This window comes from Triturus cristatus, chromosome 5_1 (genome assembly GCF_964204655.1).
Source record: "Triturus cristatus chromosome 5_1, aTriCri1.1, whole genome shotgun sequence".
In the NCBI taxonomy this organism is placed as follows: Eukaryota; Metazoa; Chordata; class Amphibia; order Caudata; family Salamandridae; genus Triturus; species Triturus cristatus.
Window position 1 is genome coordinate 162,951,840 of NC_140587.1, and position 21,659 is coordinate 162,973,498.

General features: G+C 48.4%; 1 protein-coding gene across 2 annotated transcripts in view; it reads right to left on the reverse strand.

Moving 5' to 3' along the window:
* Positions 1-408: 408 nt before the first annotated feature.
* The window catches only part of LOC146830517 (chitotriosidase-1-like), a 101,743-nt gene continuing 80,492 nt past the window's right edge, over positions 409-21,659 (reverse strand). For both annotated transcript variants that reach the window (XM_085604722.1, XM_085604720.1), the window contains one exon: positions 409-538. The gene's annotated coding sequence lies outside the window, so the exon portion shown is untranslated. The remainder of the gene's footprint in view (positions 539-21,659) is intronic.

Consider the following 21,659-nt stretch of genomic DNA (forward strand, 5'->3'; position numbering starts at 1 on the left):
CTGGTCACTATCAGAAGTTGGAATTTACCAACAAACCGGATCAGAGGTTTCCCCAGTATCAATATTGTCTACGAAATTAACTCGTTTCATGAGTTATTCCCCAGATTCAAGATTCAGCCTGACGTCAGGGGATAATTCATCCCCGCAGATCAAGAACAGACAGCAATCCAAGGCAAAGCCAAAGGTTGATGGACTCTCCACTCTTACCCCGTCCATTCCATGGGACACCCGGCCACTATTGCTAGATACTCCAGTGCGGCCCCAAGAGGCACAAGGGCTTCGGGCACCACCCTGCTTCACTCCAGCCAGTGGAGACCGGAAGGACTGGTCACGCCGGGACACTGGCACCACGCTGAACATGGACTTTCAACACTTGTGATTTTCCTCCTTCTCCTGTGTCCTCATTACCTTCAAGGAACTCCTTGAGCTTGTTTATAAGAGGGTACGGGCCCTCATTGCAGAAAGTCCCTGCAAAGTCATCCTGGTCGATGGTCCACACCATGCCGCCGCCAAATCCTTGCTCCCTCACAAACGTGACCTGAAAATACATAGAGAAAAGTTGTGAAAAGACCCATCCATTTATTTTGTTGTATTCTTAATCGGTGTGTGTTCAAAGTTACATAACCAGGCAGAGTTAAACCTCAAATCTAATATGGCCAGGGTAGGAATTGGCAATTGGCCATATTTTTTTTAATGAAAAATGTGTGCTTCCTAGCTGATAGTGATCTAGGCAACTGCCTAGAATTGCCTTGCACTGACCCTATAATTTTTTTTATTTACTCGTTTTTTTTGTATTGCTGTGTAGTATGAAAGGGCAATCAATATTAACTTAGTATCAAAACACAGTAAGGAAAGTAGAATACTTTCTTTGCACCAGTGACGGAACAATTCTGTATTGATGACCGGTTAATTTTGCACCTGCATTTCCATGCTCTGACCTGTCGAAAGTCACATTGGACCAGACCGATGAGCGCAAGAATGACATTTACATAGGTGGCTCCTCCATTTGAGCAGAAGAGAGTTGACTAACAATCCCCAGAGTTCAAAAATTAAATGGTAATAAAAGTTAATTTATTACCTTTTTATTTTTTCTGCAACCTGTCGTGAAATAAGTGTCAGGACAGGGCAGTGCCAGCACTGCATATTGGCAGCAGCAGAGAGCTATGCGCTTTAAAAAGTGCATGTTTCTTTGGCTGGTCGTCTTGTGCTGGCCAGCCAGACATGCGCATTTTAAAGTTCTCTAACCTAGCTGTCTTAGACAGCTGGGTTAGAGAAAGCGCAGGCCACCAGTGCTCTTAGGTGCGCTTACTCTATCCAATCCTGGTGTTGCGTTCATGCTGTGAAAGCAGCCCCGGGATTGGGCAGTGCAGTTTCCTGCATCAGGAGCTTCCTGAAGACACCCGAGGGAGGAGAACGTAGTGCTGCGAAGAAAGAAAGGTACTTTTTTCAGTTTGTTTTTTTGTTGTTGTTTTGCCCCCCACACACACGCCAGTTGCCACAGCATTTGCATTGGCTAAAAATACACTTTTGCAGTAGTTGGCCAGTGCAAACGGAGGGGTTCAAAAAATTGTTCAGTCACGGGTCTACTACAGGGAGGCAAGTTTGTAGTGCCGTATGTTATACACTGTGTCCTGTGTGCACTCACGGGAAATTGCTGCTCATGTTAGGCTACACCTGTACTTCCGGACCAAAACTACCAAATGGATTCTTTTAGCAACTCCACATTTGTGTGCAACGTCTTGTTATAATTTTTTTAATCTGAGGTTTGCTTCTCAATCGGTATTTTGGGCGGTTTGCATGCAGATGAGACGAAGGGTCTATAGTGCTCTTAGTAGCATCAACATTGCTAGGGAGCGTGCGAAGTTAGTCACATTCAGGAAGTTTATTTATTTTTAAAGTGTTTAAAAATGTTCTAACTTTGATTACTTCATTTAGTTTGTGAGAAATAGAAAAAAAAATCATGTACAAAATAGGTAATATAATTGCATTTATATAGCCCTGAAGAGGCATCGGAGTGCTTTTTTTTTTATACAGTAGTCAAACCAGCGCCCATCAGCTTGTATCTGCATCATGGTTCGGGGCAGATGTACGAACGCATTTACTAGTCGTAAACGTACATTTCAGGGTACAAAATCGAGACATCTAGTGAAGATAGCCAAGGCATTGTGGGCGTCGAGCAAGAAACATCTTTTGGAGCAGAATATCTTCCGAATCCGATGGCAGACTGGTATTTATAGATCCTTTATGTTAGATTTGAGGGCCTCTAGTTAGCCGAGGGAGGTACCTTTGTCCAAGTAGGGGCCCTTGCGTCTAGTCAGGGTAAGGGGGCACACTCCTAAAATAACCTCTGCTCACCCCCTTGGTAGCTTGGAACAAGCAGACAGGCTTATCTCAGAGGCAGTGTGTAAAGCATTTGTGAACACATACAGTAAGCAAGTGACAACACTACAGATGGACACCACACAAGTTGTACTTTAAAAATAAGTACTCTTTATATAGACTTATCACAAGACCACAAAACGAATAAAAAATCCACAATATTGTACTTACAATGGTAGAAATAACTTAATTTTCTTTAGATGTTAAAATGCGACTGAGTTCAATGAACCTTAAGATGCGCAACGCTATACAACTAAAGTGTTGTAGGGAAGGTGATGCGTCGGTTCCTTACACGCAAGAACGGTGATGCATCAGGTCCCTACTGCTGCGTAGGGGTTGCGTCGGTTCTTCTCTGCGAGGGGAGGTGATGCGTCGGTTTCTTACTGCATTGAAGATCCGGTGCAATGAATCAAAGATGGCGTCTTTTCTTGATATGACATGATACGAGCCGCGACAGGCCCTGCAAAAACGCTTCCCGGGGATGCAGCGGCATCTGATGCAACGTCAATCCTCTTCTCCGGCAAGGCGCTTCGGGGACCCTGCGATGACTCAACGGTTCTTCTGGTTCGCAACAGGCCCTGTGACACGCTTCCTGGTGACTCAGCGGCATCTGCTGTGACCTCGAGTGAAATGTCCAACTAACTATAACGTCTGATACCTATGCTTTTTTCAGTGAATATAAAAATATATATATGCAGTCAGTCAGGTGTGTGCGTATATATATATATTATACACACAGACCCGGGGAAGCCAATGGACACATTAAGGGGTTTCCCGAAGTATTAACCCCCTTCTTTTGCTTGGTACATCAGCGTTCATGAAATCTGCAATCCGTCCGGCTGGTGGTACTTACCACAGTGTTGCATGCTGGTCATTGAACTCTACAGTTCAGGACTACAGAGCAAACAACCAGGTGGGACGAGTCTTACTGCCACCAATTGGAGAGCCGCAGAATTTCCATAAGAGGGAGGTGGCTCAACCCAGTGCTGTTGGCATCTGAGAAAGGCGAATTACGCCAAAATGCACCATGCCAATCAGCTGTGAATAAATTGGTTTCTCCGCAACTCCCCGCTGTGTCCTCTTTATTGCTTTCCAGTGAAGCGGTCTTGTGTGTGATATACTGCACGTGTCGCCGGCAAACCCGCTAAAGAGGACCCGTCCAGCAAAGCGGCCTGTGACATTGTTGGCATCGTGTTAGGAGACGTCCAATGGATTGGAAACCTTAGGCCCGCCTCAGGATCGGGTCAGGCAAGTGGCCGGTGCCAGAAGACAGTCCATGATTACATGGAGAATCGTCATCAATGTATCGACGATTCACAGCCCTGACTGCATTTGAAATTGGGGCTTGGACGTAGGGGACCCGGGGAAGCCAATGGACACATTAATTACGGGGTTTCTCAAAGTACTAACCCCCCTCTTTTGCTTGGTACATCAGCATTCATGAGAACTGCAATCCTTCCCGCTGGTGGTACTTACAACAGTGTTGCATGCTGGTCATTGAAGTCCAGGACTACAGAGCAAACAACCAGGTGGGACGAGTCCTATTTCCACCAGTAGGAGAGCCGCAGAATATCCATAAGAAGGAGGTGGCTCAACACTGTGCTGTCGGCATCTGAGAAAAGCGATTTACTCCGAAATGCATCATGCCAATCAGCTGTGAATAAATTGGTTTCTCTGCAACTTCTCGCTGTGTCCTCTTGATTACTTTCCAGTGAAGCGGTCTTGTGCGTGAGATTATATATCTATATATATTTTTTAAAAAATCTACTGGCGGTCGCCAGTATAGTTATAGTTAGGACCCATTTTCCATAGGAAATTCGCGACATTCTATTCCCAATAACTTTAGCGCCGATTGACGAATCTTCCCGAAATTTTCAAAACTCGTGGGGCGCTCCGGTCTGCTCCTACCTTGAAAGTTTTGGGGTGATCCATCCAGAGGGGGCCGAGAAAAAAGGGAGGTCCCCAAACGTGTTTTCCCCATGCAATTTTCCATAGGAAAATTTAGACACGGCTACAGCCCGAACTGCTGAACGGAATTACACCAAATTTGGCTAAGAGGTAGTTCTTGGTTCAGAAAGAACCCTTTTTGTTAAATGACGTAAATCCGTTCAGTAGTTGCTGAGAAAATCAAAAGTAAAAACACATATCTAGGGCCGCGGATCCTCCCGAGCACGAGCTTTATGCTAATTGGCTGTCAACACTCCAAACCAGAAAGTGTTGGCAGACATCTTGTGCCTCGGTGGAACCTAGGCACAAGAAAACAGAAAAAGTAATGCGCAAAATGCAAAAAGGGGGCAGGGTAGAAACACGGTGAGATTTGCGCCACCAGCACGAATTTAGGCCGCAATTAAAAAAAAAAAAGCACCTTAATATTTAGCTCCCGGGTGGACCAAATCCCAGAGGCAATATTTGTATTGGGATGGGGGGCCACCACCCCCCGGGGGTTTTCAAACAATTGCGGGAGGGGGGCTCACTGCCCCCCGCAGTCCCGGGGACCGCCACTCCCGGGGGCGTCTTAGTTTAATGTTGGGGGGCCTCCAAGGCCCCCCAAGCCACGGGGACCACCACCCCCCGGGGCTCTACTTAATTGTTATTGCAGGGGGGGGCACACTGCCACCCCCCGGGCTTTACATTTTTTTTTTTTTAAACTGTGTGGGTGGCTCAAGCCGCCCCACACGCCCCGGCACCCACCACCTCCCCGGGGCTCCAAATATTAAAATTGGGGGGTCCATGACGGAATCCCCAGCCCCGGGCACCACTACCACCCGGGGCTTTGTAAATTGTGGGAGGGGTGCCACACGGCCCCCTTCCTCGAGCCTTATCATGGCCCTGGGGACCACCATCCCCCAGGGACGGCTCCTGCAGTGTCCCGGGGTGCCCACCCAGGGACTCTCAGGATTGAGGAGGAATTAATTCTCCAACTTAAAATGCGCCACAGGGCGTGTTTGCAGACATGTCACCTCAGGCCACGCCCCCTTCCTTCACCATTGTGCAAACGCAACCCCTGGCGAGTTGTAAGTTGGGGAATTAATTCCCCTTCAATACAGAGGGTCCCTGAGGGCCAACAGGTATGCACCAGGGAGCTGTGTTGCAGACAAGTGTTGTGAGGCCACGCCCCTTTTTACACCTCTCTGCAACGCAGCTCTGTGGCGCTTACTGGAGGTACCTACTGGGCTAGTTGGACCCTAGGGACCCTCAGGATTCAAATGAACTTAATCTCCCAACTAAAAATGCCCACAGGGCGTGTTTACTCAGTGAGGAAGGGAGGGGACGGGGCCTGAGGTGAAGTGTGCAAACACGCCCTAAGGAGCCTGTTAAGTTGGGGAAATAATTCCCCTTCAATCCTGAGGGCCCCTGGGGGCCAACTACCCCACCAGGTGCTTCCAGTAAGTGCCACTGCACTGCGTTGCAGAGAGGTGGTCCAGGCCGTGCCACTTTTTACACCTCTCCGCAACTCAGCTTTGTGGCGCTTACTGGAGGTACCTAGTGGGCTAGTTGGACCCTAGGGACCCTCATGATTCAAGGGGACTTAATCTCCCAACTTAAAACGGCCACAGAGCGTGTTTGCACAGTGATGAAGGGAGGGGACGGGCCCTGAGGTGACGTGTGCCAACACGCCCTGTGGCGCTTTTTAAGAGGTCGTTTAATTCCCCCTGCCCCATTATATACTAGGGGCTTACAGAGGAGGTCATGCTAATCACAGGGGGACCCCAATGCATAGTGTTCCCTAGTGTATGTAGGTGTTTTCACTGTATTCTAAGTGCCTTTTAACATAGCACTGGCTCTAGGACTGGTTAGTCCGACTGTTACCAGCAGTATCCGTCTGAAAAAGTTGAGGGTACAGGATGATTTTGCAACAAGGCTTCTTTCGGCTCTTCGGTTTGTTCTTTCTGCATGTTTTCCTTCTTCCTGCACCTTTTTGTCTTTGAGGACTTCTGTTGCTGCTTCCTGCATTTCTTTTTTTTCCTTTGTGAGTTTTTTCTTATTTCTTCACATGTCCCATCTCTGTAGGCATACTTAGAAATTAGCATTTAAAAAACCTTAGAAATTCACTGAAAAAAAACATAGGTTTCAGGGGCGTTATAGTGAGCTGAACATTTCACTCGTACAAAACCATTGAAATTCCCCCATTATAGTTCAGCTAACTATAACTCGCGCACCCGCAATGCACTGCTGATGACATCACATATATCACTCATGACATGGTCAGTGACATCACTGATGACATCATCTTTGTGATAGAGTGGCAGACCGCCTCTCACCCTAATATAACCTTTGATACACACATTCAAAAATAGAAACTAAAATTTTCAAAACCATGGACATACCAATACCAGTTACAACAACCTATTCAGTAATTCTAAGATCCACATACACATCCACTCATTCACCAACAGTCCTATACAGTCACTCATACATGTACTCACTCATCATATGTACTCATACACCTATACATCCTGTTACACACCGCCACTCATCCATAGATTTACTCACACACAGTCACTCATGCTAATAAAGAATCAAACATCCATTTACTTGCATATAAAGTTATACAAACACCACCACACTTACTTCTACAGAAACTTACACATAGTCTTTTAAACAATCACTTATAGAAACCTACTTATTCATACAGGAACTCTTCCAGTCTTTCACTCTCACATATACACACTTATATACACCAATAGTCACATATCCTAGTTTAAAACATATGTAGTTACTCATAAAGACACTATTGAGACAAGTCATTCACTCACTAACACACCCATACACACACTCCTCCACCCATACAGTCCTGCACACATGCGGTCTTCCACACATTAACAGTGAGTCACTCATTCATGAATCTATGCACTACGTAATACCCCCCACCAAACCATACAGACAATCACACTGATACTCAAAAAAACAACTAATAACCTATATAGACACTCATGTAGCTACTCACTAACCCATGCAGCCACTTAAACACAAAGTGAGAGACTGATACAGGTATTTACATATTTAAACATTACTCACTAACCCATGTATTCACTAAGATACACTTAATCAGTCAGTTATACAATCAATTTTTCATTAACAAAATCATCCATTTAGACATATACCCATTTATTCTTCCATCGACCTGGAGTTATACATATATAAAACATATGTAATTTTCAGAAAAACACACATTCACTAGATGATGTGAGTGATGTCATGAGTGATGTAATCTGTGATATCAGCAGTGGATTGCAGGCGCGAGAGTTATAGTGAGTACAACGAACTATAACAGAGGAATTTCAATGGTTTTGTACGAGTGAAATGTCCAGCTAACTATAACAGCCCTGAAACCTATGGTTTTTTCAGTGAATTTCCAAGGTTTTTTAAATGCTAATTCCCAACTATAACATGTCTGAAACCTATGGATTTTTCAGTGAATTTCGAAAGTTTTTTAAATGTAATAGTCATATGTATTATTTTATACTGATTTTTACAGTTTAACCGTTTATTTTTACATATTTTATTTTTTAAATTACATTATATATTTTTAATATAAATGGAAATAAAAATGTTTTTTTAAATATTGAAACTGAATTTTTTTTTTTTGTTGAATGTATAAGTGCAGAACTATAAGTGTGTTGGTTAGTTAGGATACTGCATGCATAGTGGATAGGGGTTTGAGGCAGTCCATGTGCTAATGCCTCGCTGCATGAGTACTTGGATACTGACTGAATGATTAGAATACTGCAAGGAGAGTGCCTGGGTGAATTTATAAGTGTTAGAATTACTTTTTAGAATCAGTACTGGGCTGAAAGATGCAGCACTGAGGTCTCTCCTGATAACAGGTGAGTAAATCGGAAATTGTAGTGCGGCTGATTTTAGATGAATATTTTAAAGTTTCAAAACTGCACACTTAGAAGAATTTCCAAGTGAAACCAGTCAATGTTAGCCTATGGAAGGAAATTCAAGTTACTGGTAAGTACGGTTAGAATTACTTTTCAGGATCAGTACTGGGCTCAAAGATGCAGCACTGACGTCTCTCCATGTTCACGGGAGTACTATTAAACAGTAACAGGGGTGGGAGCACACCGCTTCACCTCCCAGCAGGGTTCGCCCCTGGCATTGTGGTAAATGCAGTTTCAGTGACTTGCTTGCTTCAAGAGTGTTCGAGTGTTTCGCCACAGTTGGCGCAGATAGTGCTGATCTCTAGACATGTGTTTCTGGTTCTTTAACCGTCATCAGTAGAGATTACAGTATTTCAAATGTGGGGTTTGCTGAGTAGGCTGCCAACATCTTTCTCAGGTCAGGTACCTCACAGGCAAGCGGGTGCTTCATCCACGAGCTCGTCAGCTCAATGACTCACAGGAGTACTATTAAACAGTAACAGGGGTGGGAGGCAATGATATCCTATGGAAGGAAATTCAAGTTACTTGCAAGTATGCTTAAAATTACTTTTCAGGGTCAGTGCTGGGCTAAAAGATGCAGCACTGGGCTCTCCTGATAACAGGTGAGTAAATCGGAAGTCGTAGTTCGGCTGATTTTACTTCGGTCCAGTAAATAGAGCCACTTTCCTACACCATCCCCTCCCTTCACCACTGTGCAAACACGCCCTGTGGCGCTTTTTAAGTTGGGGAAAAAATTGCCCTTCAATCTGGAGGGTCCGTAGAGTCCAACTAGCCCACTATGTACATCCAGTAAGAGCCACAGAGCTGCGTAGCAGAGAGATGTAAAAAGGCGCACGGCCTGCACCACCTCTCTGCAACGCAGCGCAGTGGCACTTCCTGGTAGCACCTGGTGGGCTACTTGGCCCCCAGGGTCCCTCAGGATGGAAGAGGAATTCCCCCCCCCCCCCCCCAACTTAAAACGCACCACAAGGTGTGTTTGCACACGTCACCTCATGCCCCGTCCCCTCCCTTCACCAGTGTGTAAACGCGCCCCATGGCGCATTTTAAGTTGGGAGATTAAGTCCCCTTGAATCCTGAGGGTCCCTAGGGTCCAACTAGCCCACTAGGTAACTCCAGTAAGCGCCACAGATCTGTGTTGCGGAGAGGTGTAAAAAGGGGCGCGGTCTCTGAACACCTCTGCAACGCAGCTCCCTGGCGCATATTGGAGGTACCTGGTGGGCTAGTTGGCCCCCAGGGACCCTCAAGATTGAAGGAGAATTAATTCCTCAACTTAAAACATGCCACAGGGCGTGTTTGCACAATGGTGAAGGAAGGGGGCGGGGCCTGAGGTGACATGTCTGCAAACACGCCCTGTGGTGCGTTTTTAAGTTGGTGAATTAATTCCTCTTTAATCCTAATGTCCCCTGGGTGCCAACTAGCCCACCAGATACCTCCAGTATGCACCAGGGAGTGGCATTGCAGAGAGGAGTTCAGAGGCCATGCCCTTTTTATAACACTCTGCAACGCAGCTCCGTGGCGCTTACTGGAGGTACCTGGTGGGCTAGTTGGCTCCCAGGGGACCTCAGGATTTAAGGGGAATTAATTCCCCAACATAAAATGCACCACAGGGCGTGTTTGTACATCACGTCAGGCCCCACCCCCTACCTTCACCACTGTGCAAACGCGCCCCGTATGGAAAAGTAATCTGCTCTCGCTTCAATGAAGCAAAGCAGTTTGTAATGTCGTTGCAAACTACAGTGTCCCGGGGGTGGGCACCGCAGGACACTGGAGGGTGGCGGTCCCCAGGGCCGGGGCGTGTGGGAGGGCTCAAGCCCCCCCCCCACACAGATATTTTATTTATTAAGCGAGCCCCGGGGGTGGCGGTCCCTGGGGCTGCGGGGGGAGGCTGTGAGCCCCCCCCCACCCATTTTTTGCAAAGCCCCAGGGTGGCGGTCCCCGGGGCTGGGGGGCCCCTCTGGGGCCCCCATTGCTATAAATTGCCCCTGGGACTTGGCCCCCCGGGGGCTAATTGTAAACGAAGCGCGGGAGCCCACGCTTCTTTTTTTTTTCTGGAAGCGGGATGCGTGGATCCTAAGCGCATTCTGCGATTTGGGGCCTTGGGGGTCCTTGTGGGACCCCCCTGAGCAGGCCTAGGGGGTCAGGGTGTTTCTACCCTGGCCCGTTTTTGCGTTTTTCACAGGTTTTTTTGTGCTTTTTTGTGCCTCGATTCTACCGAGGCACAAGATGGCTGCCAACACTTCCTGATTCAGAGTGTTGACAGCAATTAGCATAAAGCTCGTGCTCTGGTGGATCCGCGGCCCTAGATATATCTATCTTTTTACTTTTGAATATCTCAGGAACTACTGAACGGATTTACAGCATTTAAGCATAAGGCACGAGTCTGAACTGAGGACTACCTCTTTGCTAAATTTGGTGTAATTCCATTTAGCAGTTCGGGCTGTAGCTGCGTCAACAGGTCCTATGGGAAAATGCGTTTTGGGAACCCCTTTTTTCTCAGCCCCCGCTTGACGAATCACTGAAATTTTCAGTATAGGAGCGGACCGGAGCTGGCCAAAGGTTTGGAAAAATTTTCGAAGATTCGTCAACCGGCGCCAAAGTTATTCCCAATAGAATGATGCAGATTTCCTATGGAAAATAGGTCCCAACTATAACTATCTACTGGCGACCGTATAATATATATATATTCCACATAACAAAATGATCTTGAGCATGATTACTGACTGTTTGGAAAATAACTTTTTCATGTTTCACAACCAAATATATCAACAGGTCAGGGGCGTTGCCATGGGGGCTCGTTTCTCTCCGAGCTATGCCTGTCTGCATTTGGGGCTCTGGGAGGAGCAGGCCCTCATGGTCAACCATGGTGACATTGTAAGGCAACATGTCATTTGTGGGTATAGGTATATAGATGACCTGTTTTTAATCTGGAATGGCACTGAAGCATCTGCACAGGAGTTTGTTAATCTAAACGTGAATAATTTAAATCTTAAATTCACGGCGGTGATGAACAAGTTACTTACCTTCGGTAACGATGTATCTGTAAGAAACATTAGTTAGTTAGATTCCTCACCTTAGAATATCCCCAGGCGTCAGACTGGATCCGGAAGATTTTTCGGCAGCAATACCCCTTGCGCGTCGCTAGGCGTCGTCTGCTGCTCCGCGTCCGTCGTCGGGCGCCGGAATGACGTGGGAGTACTTAGACGCCGCCCTCGCGCGCTGACGTCAGTTCTTGTACATAGCTTTCCGCGCCAGGAACGCAGAGCCATGCAAAGACCGACACTGGTGCCAAAAATAAAATCTAGGGGCCTGAAAAGGATAACCTTAACCCTAGATGTCAGTTCGCAGAACGGGGAGGATGGGTGGGTCGGTGAGGAATCTAACTAATGTTTCTTACAGATACATCGTTACCGAAGGTAAGTAACTTGTTCATCTGAAAGAAACAAGTTAGTTAGATTCCTCACCTTAGAATAGATACCCAAGCAATACCATCCCCGGTGGTGGGTCTGCGAACCAAGATCACACCAGAAAGTCCTGGAGGACAGAACGGCCAAAGAAGCCATCCCTCCGGACTTGGCTGTCAAGGCAATAATGCCTGGCAAACGTGTGTAGCGAAGCCCACGTTGCCGCCTGACAGATGTCCTGCAAAGGGACACCCCGTCCCAAAGCAGTAGTAGCCGCTGTGGCCCGAGTGGAGTGGGCGCGCAGCCCAACAGGAGGGTCCTTTTTTGCCAAGGAGTAACAAATTTTGATGCACAAAACGACCCACCGAGAGATGGTCCGTTTGTGCACCGCCTTCCCCTTCTTAGCACCCACGTATCCAACGAAAAGTTGGTCGTCCACCCGGAACTGCTTTGTGCGGTCCAGATAAAAGGAGAGCGCACGTTTTGGGTCCAGACGGTGGAGCCTCTCTCCTCTTTGGAAGGATGCGGAGGCGGAAAGAAGGTGGGCAAGGTGACAGACTGCCCAAGATGAAATGGAGTCACCACTTTCGGAAGAAAGGAGGGACGAGGCCGAAGGACAACCTTGTCCGGATGAACAGACAGAAAAGGAGGCTTTGAGGATAAAGCCTGGAGCTCACTCACCCGTCTAGCCGAGGTGATGGCTACCAGAAAAGCAGTCTTAAGAGTCAGAAGACGAAGAGGACAATTGTGAAGAGGCTCGAAGGGAGCGCACATCAGGAATGTCAAGACAAGATTCAAGTCTCACTGAGGCATTACAAAAAGGGACAGGAGGGAACGTGTGAGTAATGCCTTTCAGAAAGCGTGTAACTACAGGGGACTTGAAAAGAGAGGGCTGATCAGGAAGCCGCAAGAAGGCAGAGATGGCAGCAAGATAACCTTTCAGGGTGCCCAGGGCAGAGCCCTGCCGGGCCAAAGAAAGAAGAAAGAGGAGAACCTCAGAAAGAGGGGCGGAAAGGGGATCCACAGCCTTTGCTGTGCACCATGCCACAAATTTGTTCCACCGGCAGGCGTATACCGTCTTTGTGGAGGGACGCCTGGCTGCCAGAATGATATCACAGACTTCAGGAGGCAAGTCAAATGGCATCAACTGCCACCGCTCAATCTCCACGCATGGAGGTGGAGGCTGGACAGGTTCGGGTGGAGGACCGTCCCCTGCTGCTGCGACAGAAGATCCTCCCGAAGGGGCAGACGTATCGGAGGATCGGTCAACATACTGAGTAGCTCGGGATACCAGTACCTTCGTGCCCAATCCGGAGCCACCAAGATGACTTGGGCCCGGTCGTGCTTGATCTTCTTCAGCACTCTGGGCAGAAGTGGTATAGGCGGAAAGGCGTACAACAGACCGCAACTCCACTCGTGACGAAAAGCGTCGCCGAGCGAGTGCCGCCTTGGAAATGCCAACGCGCAGAACTGCTGACATTGCGCGTTCTCTTCGGTGGCGAATAGATCTAACCAAGGCTCTCCCCACTGCTGAAAGAGACCTTGCGCCACTTCGGAGTTCAGACGCCATTCGTGATCCATCATGCACCGGCGGCTGAGTTCGTCTGCTCTGGCGTTCAGAGAGCCCGCCAGATGTTGAACCACCAGGGTGACGCCCTGGTGTTCCAGCCATGTCCAGAGGCGCAGAGCCTCCTGACAAAGGGTCCACGACCCCACCCCGCCCTGTTTGTTGCAATACCACATGGCGGTGGTGTTGTCCATGAACACCTGCACGACACTTCCCCTGACAGAGGGAAGGAAGGCTTTCAGTGCAAGTCGGATCGCTCTCAACTCCAACAAGTTGATGTGGAGACGAGACTCCGCCGGAGACCAGAGGCCTCTGACCTCCACCTCTCCCATATGGCCACCCCATCCCAGGAGGGACGCATCCGTCACGACGACATGCTCCGGTTGGGGAAGGGAGAGGCTCTTGCCCTTGACCCAATCGCGGTCCGTGAGCCACCACTGCAACTGCTGTGCAGTGCCCTCCGAGATCAAGACATGGTCGGACAGGTTGCCGTGATGCTGGGCCCACTGAAACTCCAGGTCCCACTGCAGAGCCCGCATGCGCCGTCTGGCATGATGCACTAGTAGGATGCAGGAGGCCATCAGCCCCAGAAGCCGCAATACTAGCCTGACCGAGACCCAGGATAGAGGCCGAAAGATGGGAATCAGGGCCTGTATATCCCGGACCCGCTGTTCCGGTGGATGGACCCGGAACTGCGCCGAATCGAGAACCGCTCCGATGAAGAGGAGCTTCTGAGAGGGGCTCAGGTGTGACTTCGGCACGTTGATGGAAAATCCCAGCAAATGCAGGAGATCCGCCGTAGTCTGGAGGTGGGAGACGACTGCCTGGGGCGAGCCCGCCTTCAACAACCAGTCGTCGAGATAGGGGAAGACTGGAACCCCTGATCTGCGCAGATGAGCTGCGACCACCGCCATCACTTTCGTGAACACCCGAGGGGCACTGGTGAGGCCGAAGGGAAGCACGGTAAACTGAAAGTGCTCCGGGCCCACCGTGAACCGCAGGTAATGCCGGTGGGCCGGCAGGACAGGGATGTGGAAATATGCGTCCTGCAAGTCCAACGCTACCATCCAGTCTACGGGGTCTAGGGCAGCTAGAACCTGAGCCAAAGTTAACATCTTGAACCTTTCCTTCCGGAGGAAGGTATTGACGTTCCGGAGGTCCAAGATAGGGCGTAGGCCCCCTTTGCCCTTCTTGGGAACCAGAAAGTAGTGGGAATAACAACCACGACCTACTTCTGGGCTCGGAACGCGCTCGACGGCCCCCTTGGCCAAGAGGGCCGAAACTTCCTCGTGGAGAAGATTCAAATGATCCCCCGAGATACGGTGGTGCTGCGGTGGCATGGCTGGAGGGGTCGTCTCGAAGGGGAGGGAGTAGCCCCTTCGGACGATTTGCAGCACCCACCTGTCCGATGTGATGGACCGCCAGTGGAGCAGGTGATGGCGAACTCTGCCGCCCACTGGCGTGGAATGGGCCTGAAAGCTCGGACTAGGAAGGCTTTGAGGCGGATTGCTGCCGGGGTGGATGTGGGCTGACCTCGTCGACCTCCTCCAGACACAGGGGCAGCGCGTCCTCCACCGCATCCCACAGAGAGTGGGAATAACGGTCCAAGAGACAAGCGGTGTTCAAAGACCGCAGGCCCAAACTAAGGGAGGAGAACAGCTTCTTGCCAAACTGCTCTAGTCTCTTGGAATCCCGGTCCGGCAGGGCGGTCGGGAAAGAGGATTGGGAGGTGGAGGCCTCGATAACCAGGCTCTCAGGGGTAGGGTGTTGGGACAGAAAACTGGGGTCGCCCGGAGCAGGGCGGTGGCGCCTGGCGACGTTCCTGTCCACAGGAGGAACTGTGGAGGGCTTGGACCAGGTGCCCTGTAGAACGTCAGTGAGGGCCTCATTGAATGGCAGCAGAGGCTCAGTGGAGCTTGCTGCAGACAGAAGCACCTCAGTGAGGACATTCGTCCTCACAGCCACGGCAGGTAGCTCGAGCCCAAGGGCTGCGGCCGCCTTGCGCAGCACCACAGAGAAAGCAGCACCCTCCTCCGAAGCCACAGTCGGAGGAGAGATGAATCCAGTGTCTGGCGAGGTATCCAGGCCACTGGCCTCCCCCAGTTCATCTGCCCAGTCCTGGGACAGTTGGGCCTGAGCGGCCATAGGATCCTCGGATCCCTCCCAGTAGTCCCCATCATCCAACTCCTGGTGTAGAGGAGAAAGTAACGGAGCCGGGCGGTAGACAAAATGTGTCTCTAGCGGCGCCGATCGCGGCGTCCATAGACGCCGTACCGGCGCCGGACTGAACCGGGGCTCGACGTCGAACAGAGTCGACGTCGGCGTTGGGGGTGGTACCGGTGTCGACGCCGGCGGAGGAGGCGTGACGAGGTTGACCGGCGTCGACGGGGACTCGAGAACGGGTCCCACGGGCGCTTGCGGCGTCGAGGCCGGAGCCGTCAACGGCGCCGGGGCCACCGGAAGGCAAGGCAGCCCAGTCGGGTCCGCGGGGCCCGAAGGCGCACCAGCGGGCGCCGACGGCGGAGCCAGCTTCCTCATGGCCGAGAGGAAGGCACTGACTTCCGCCGGCGTCGCGTCAGTCCCAGGGACAGGAGGGTATGGGGACGTGCGCAGCGCCTGTGGCTCCGCCGGAGCCGCGGGGGTGGAACCACCCTGACCCTCGGCCGAGTCGCGCGACCGGCGAGGGGAGTCCGAAGAGTGGTGTCGCCTCTTGGACTTCTTGGAATGCTTAGACTTACCCGAAGACTTGGATCCCGACGACCGATGGTGACGTCGGCTGCGGCTCCGCGACCGATCCTTGGACCTCCTCCTGGACCGGGATCGAGAGGCGCGCGGAGCCGAGTGGCGAATCTCGAGAAGCTTACGGGACCACTCCCGTCTATCCTTCGAGGTCAGGGCCTTGCAGTCCGAGCACGACGCCGCGTCGTGATCGAGGCCCAAGCAATAAAGGCACCGGCGGTGATGGTCCGTAACCGACATCAAGCGGCTACAGTCCATACAGGCTTTGAAACCAGGCATCCTACCGGCACCGGAGTCGAGACAGGATCAAAAAGGATCAAGAAAGTTAGTCAAAAATTGACTAAAGGGGTAGCTCTCCCGGATCTGCGCTTACTGGCGCGGAAAAAAGAAGAACTGACGTCAGCGCGCGAGGGCGGCGTCCAAGTACTCCGACGACGTCATTCCGGCGCACGACGCCGACAACGGACGCGGAGCCGCAGACGACGCCTAGCGACGCGCAAGGGGTATTGCTGACGAAAAATCTTCCGGATCCAGTCTGACGCCTGGGGATATTCTAAGGTGAGGAATCTAACTAACGTGTTTCTTTCAGATCGGTAACAGCGTATTCTATTTAGATGTGGAGGTGTTTGTGTTCAACAGACTTGAAACACGTTTACATAGAAAACCCACCTCAGGTAACAATCCTTCATGCGCAAAGTCATCACCCGCCACATTTAATTAACAGCATCCCCTTTGGGGAAATGCTGAGAATTCGAAGGATTTGTAGTACAGACAATGAATGTACATTAGCCCAGCAAGAATGCAAATGGAGGTTCCTAGAAAGGGGGTACTCTGAGACAGTCTTGGATCTAGCTATGATCAAAGCTAATAAAATACAGAGATCGGAGACACAGACACAAATCCAACTTGAATACCGATCTGGTCCAGCCTACCCGCCTCATTTTGACATATAACATACAACACAAAGCCATACGTAGTATTGTCAATAAAAACTGTCCCTTAGTATGCAATGATCCTGTTTTGGGTAAAGATATGAACAAGTCCCCTAGTGTTGCTTTCAGAAAGGCACGCTCTATGAGCAATTCCCTGGTTAAGAGTAGTCCAGAGGTCAGATTTACCAACACCTGGCTTGGGAAAAGTAAGGGGTTCATAAAATGTGCTAGTTGTAAGGCATGCAAATATGGCATCAACACACAATCCTACCAGGAGCCATTCCAGCCCAAGCCTGTGAAAATCAACAAGGCCTTAACCTGTAAGACCGAGTATGCAGTATATGTGCTGGAGTGCTCGTATGGCCTGCGGTAGGTCGGCAGTACGAAACTACAGGTCCACAAGCGAGTGCTCCAGCACATAAGAGCCATCAATAACAGTGATGCAGCCTACCCCGTGGCTCGGCACTTCAAGGAGTGCCATGATAATAACAAAGCTCACCTCAAATATTACGTTATTGACTCTGTGCTGCCACTCACTAAGAAGATGGGGCAATCGTGAAAGATTGCTGCGTCAGATGGAAACTCGGTACATACTCAGACTGGATAGTAAGACACCACAGGGCTTGAACGCTAGTGAAGATTTTTTTACCTGTCTAGGACTGTGTGTATACATTGATGCATTTCATTTCTGTGAATCTCTGCTGCCTCTTGAATGCAACTCATTATCAAATAAGTTTTTAAAATCTATTTGTTGTTTTTAATTCTGTGCATTAACTGTGGAAATAGAAATTATTCTTCCATTTTTCCCACTGTATTTGTTTACATGCCTTAAATCACGGCTGTGATAGGATGTAAATTGGTTCTCTTTGCACAGCACATTTTTGCACTTTATTTCAAAAATACCCACCTCACAAGATCTAGGCCCACTTGGGCAAGACACCTGACATTCCTTAGATGCATTGTGCAAATAAGGCTGAGTGACGTAGAAAGTTGTTCCCGTTTTTGTTGACATTCACTAGTGGCATTTATGTCTATAACTGGTGTCCTCGACATACGATCAAAATGATTATGCTTACCATTTAAGGTGCCATTGTTTTCAATGAGCATAACATTTTAACAGAGGTAGACTGTTTTTAGCATTTTATACGATATTTTATCAATGCTATGCTTCTATCCATACATATGTATATTTATATATTTATTTATGTATTTATATATTTATTGGTGTATATTTACTTTGTCTGGCAACCCTTTTGCACTTTGATGTTATATCACAGTACTGTATTATATTGCGTTGTTTGTACAAACGTGGGTACTCCCTGCAGTTGTGGGGGTTATCTGTCCTCTATGTCCATGATACGAGGTGGGAGTGTTTTGCACACACGTCTTTGACGCACTAGCACTTTAAAAACTGAAAAAAACTGACTCAGTATACCATGTGATCAAGGCCTCCGCGAGGCTGAAACGCGTAATGGCGATGGTGTATGGGCTTGAAACAATAAATCTTTGAAAAAGAGCACACTAACCTGGGTCTATCTTCGTCTTTTCGAATTGCAAGTCGACAGAGCAATGGAAAATTATATATATATATATATATATATATATATAAATTAATTACATTAATTAAATAGCCCAACTCTGCTTTATGGACTGTGTAGGCTTCTTTATTCAAATAAGCAAAGCAATACCCGATGGGGACCTTGATGTAAGTACAGCGCGGTCGTGCAGACCCTGATGTGATGTGACTGGAATGAGAGGAGTAGTCGCTGGCTAAAACGCTTTCCTCTTTGTTTACTCCTCTTTGTTTTCATGCACATACAGAATATAACTACAGGTTTGTCACGGATCCGTGGACCTATGGAGAACTATTAAGTGTTACTACATGTATGTCTTGTGCACCATGTGCATTGTGTGATGTGTGAGAATATTTGAGCACTAGGGCAACGTACTATGTGAAACTCAAAATTGTCCTCTTCAGTATGGAACATAGCACCTACCGGATGATCGTGCAATTATTTTGGATCTTTCACGTGCTGGATACGGCAAGGTGCTTAAAGATAATGGGAAGTATTACCCGTAGAGGATATGGAGTTTCAATTTTATGCTGGATAAACGACACACAAGACTTTTCCCAGTGTCCTGGGTCAATCAGCGCTAAACTTCTTTATAGTTTCAGAACCAATGTAATTATAACACCAAGTAGGTGACAACAAATCTTTGGCATGTATGGCATTGTGACAGGAATGTACTCTGCACAAATCACAAATATTAAAGGAGTGGTTTCAGGGAGTGAACTGTTCGGTCTTGACGAAAGCCACAGGGACGGGTGCCAGAAACTTTTACCAGCTTTTAGGAGGAAGTTAGGGCTATAATTTTCCAGAGAACTTCCCACTTCATCTTTCCCATTTTTAATCATTTTGACTGAAGTATTTATTAAAATCACAGTAGCTATCAGCCAGATATTGTTAATGCTTATAACCCCCCAACTCCTGTTTTCTTACATATCATTAGAGATCAGTCTGTTCTCCTGTGTAACCCACTGCTGGCAGCAGGCCCCGTTCCTCAGCAGAACGGGAAGAAACCAAATGATGAAGCATGCTACCAAGGGGTAACCCTGGTGGGTGAGGGTTCTACATATTTAAAATAAGCATTTGTTGCTTATTTGGATAAAGAAGCCTACACAATCCATATAGCAGAGTTGGGCTCTCTAATTTTTGCATAGCGAGTGTGAGGAGGATGACCCGCCGCTCTATTCTACCTCTTCTCTCCCTCTTATTTGTAGTATATTATTGGAATTCACAATGAGAGAATGTTTTCAGCTGGAGACCAGAACCGGTAGCTATAACTATGGTTGCGTTTCTTCAGGATTGGTCAGGTGGAACTCGTTATGCTTTACCGCCATTCACAATGATTTCTAGATGTCGGACTCCGATACGCCATCAGCTGGTGTGAATAGTAGTGGTCGCCCCACTTTGTAGAAGTTACCCATGTTATTCAATCTTGTTGGGGAGATCAGTAGATTATCCAATTATGAAGAACCCGCAGGCTCTGATCTACAGCTAAAAGTACTCAATCTTTGAGGCCACTCACAGACTTACTAGGAATTTCAAAAGATGCTTCAGGGTACATCAAAGCATCATGGGCCCGGGATAAACAAATCATAGGTCAGCATGGGGATCCTGTTCCTTGTGCTTGGAAAGAGGTATGTATCCCATTTCAGTGGATGTGATTAGCAATCTAAAGGTCTTGGCTTCCTTAGCAGTGGTTAAGTGCAATAGAACCATTATTGGATACAGGTCAGCTATTTCCGTAGGGTATGAAAAGGTGGAGAGAAAGCATGTACGTGAACATCCTTTAGTATGTAGATTGAAGAAAGGGATTAGATAGTTAGTCCTTCACAAGCCCAGGTATGCTTCTATGTGGGATGTGAATAAAGTGTTACATTCATTTGAGTCATGGATAGATAATGAAAGTTTAAAATTTAAACTTCGGTTTGATAATTAGTAATGCTATTATGTCTGGTGTAATTCAGAAGAGTTTTAGATGCTAGAGCTTTGGATACTGATAGAATGAGCTTTTATCCAGGTCGTGTTCAGTTTAATGTTATGTGCCGTAAGAAAATATGATCTACATACATACACTTTCCACGTTTCTAATCTCATCCACAACTGTGTGTAGTAAGATGCCTTAAGAGGGTTTGTGTCAGTAACTAAAGACCCGAGGACAGAAGCTCCTCAATTGATAGCCTTGTGTAAGCCCTCTTCTCTTACACCACACTAAGTAGGTGGGTTAAACACATTATTAGCTGAAATGGATAAAAATTCTTTTGGTGACCATTTGACTAGAAAAGCAATGGCTTCTAAAGCCTTTTGGGTAGGTACCAGTCTGGAAGATATCCTAAAAGCTTCAGGTTGATCTTGGGTTTCAACATTTATGGCTTTCTATTGCAAGCTGATAGAACATGCAGCAACAACTGTAGTCATTATGTGTTAAAAAGTGTACAATACCAGCCTCCTCTCTTGTAATAAAATTGTATTGCAGATTCTCCTACTCAGGGGCCGATTCCGATCCAGGTCGGAAGGGCACCCAACGCGAGCAGTACGCGTGATTTCTGCCTGACTCGTACAGCTGTACGAGCGAGCAAGTACGATACGAGCTACATGAAATTCACCGACCGAGTCATTTCTGGGTCCGAACTGCTTTGTACGTCTCGGTTGTAAGCTATGGATGCGATTCACAACCGAGCCAGTACGATGCACTCGGACAGCCTGTGCGAGCAGGAGTGTCCGGCTCGTAAATCGTCCGGGTGGATGCCTTTGGGTGTCCGCGTCGGACCCCCTGTCACCCACAGCCCTACGACTCAGACACAGGGGGAGACCCAAGGGTACCCCCAACACAAGCATGTACGGTGCGGATGGTACGGACGCGTACTCACTGTAGGGGGCGCACTTGTCCACGACGTACCCATTCAGTCAATGGGAGCCCATGTACGCATCGTACGACCGGCTCCCATTGACTTCTTTGGGAGTCCGACAGCATACGGCCGCATAGTGCTCGCTCAAACTGCAGGACTCCGGTTTGGTCGGAAAACACTCCGGATCCGACTCGGTCGGAGTGCTTTCCGACCCCGATCGGAATCGGCCCCTCAGTTGTGAAGGAGAGCCCTGATTTTCTTAAAGCTAAGGAGGTGAGTATTATGCTACCTCTGTAATATTTTTCTGTTATCTGGTGCCCCACCATCAAATCAAACTTC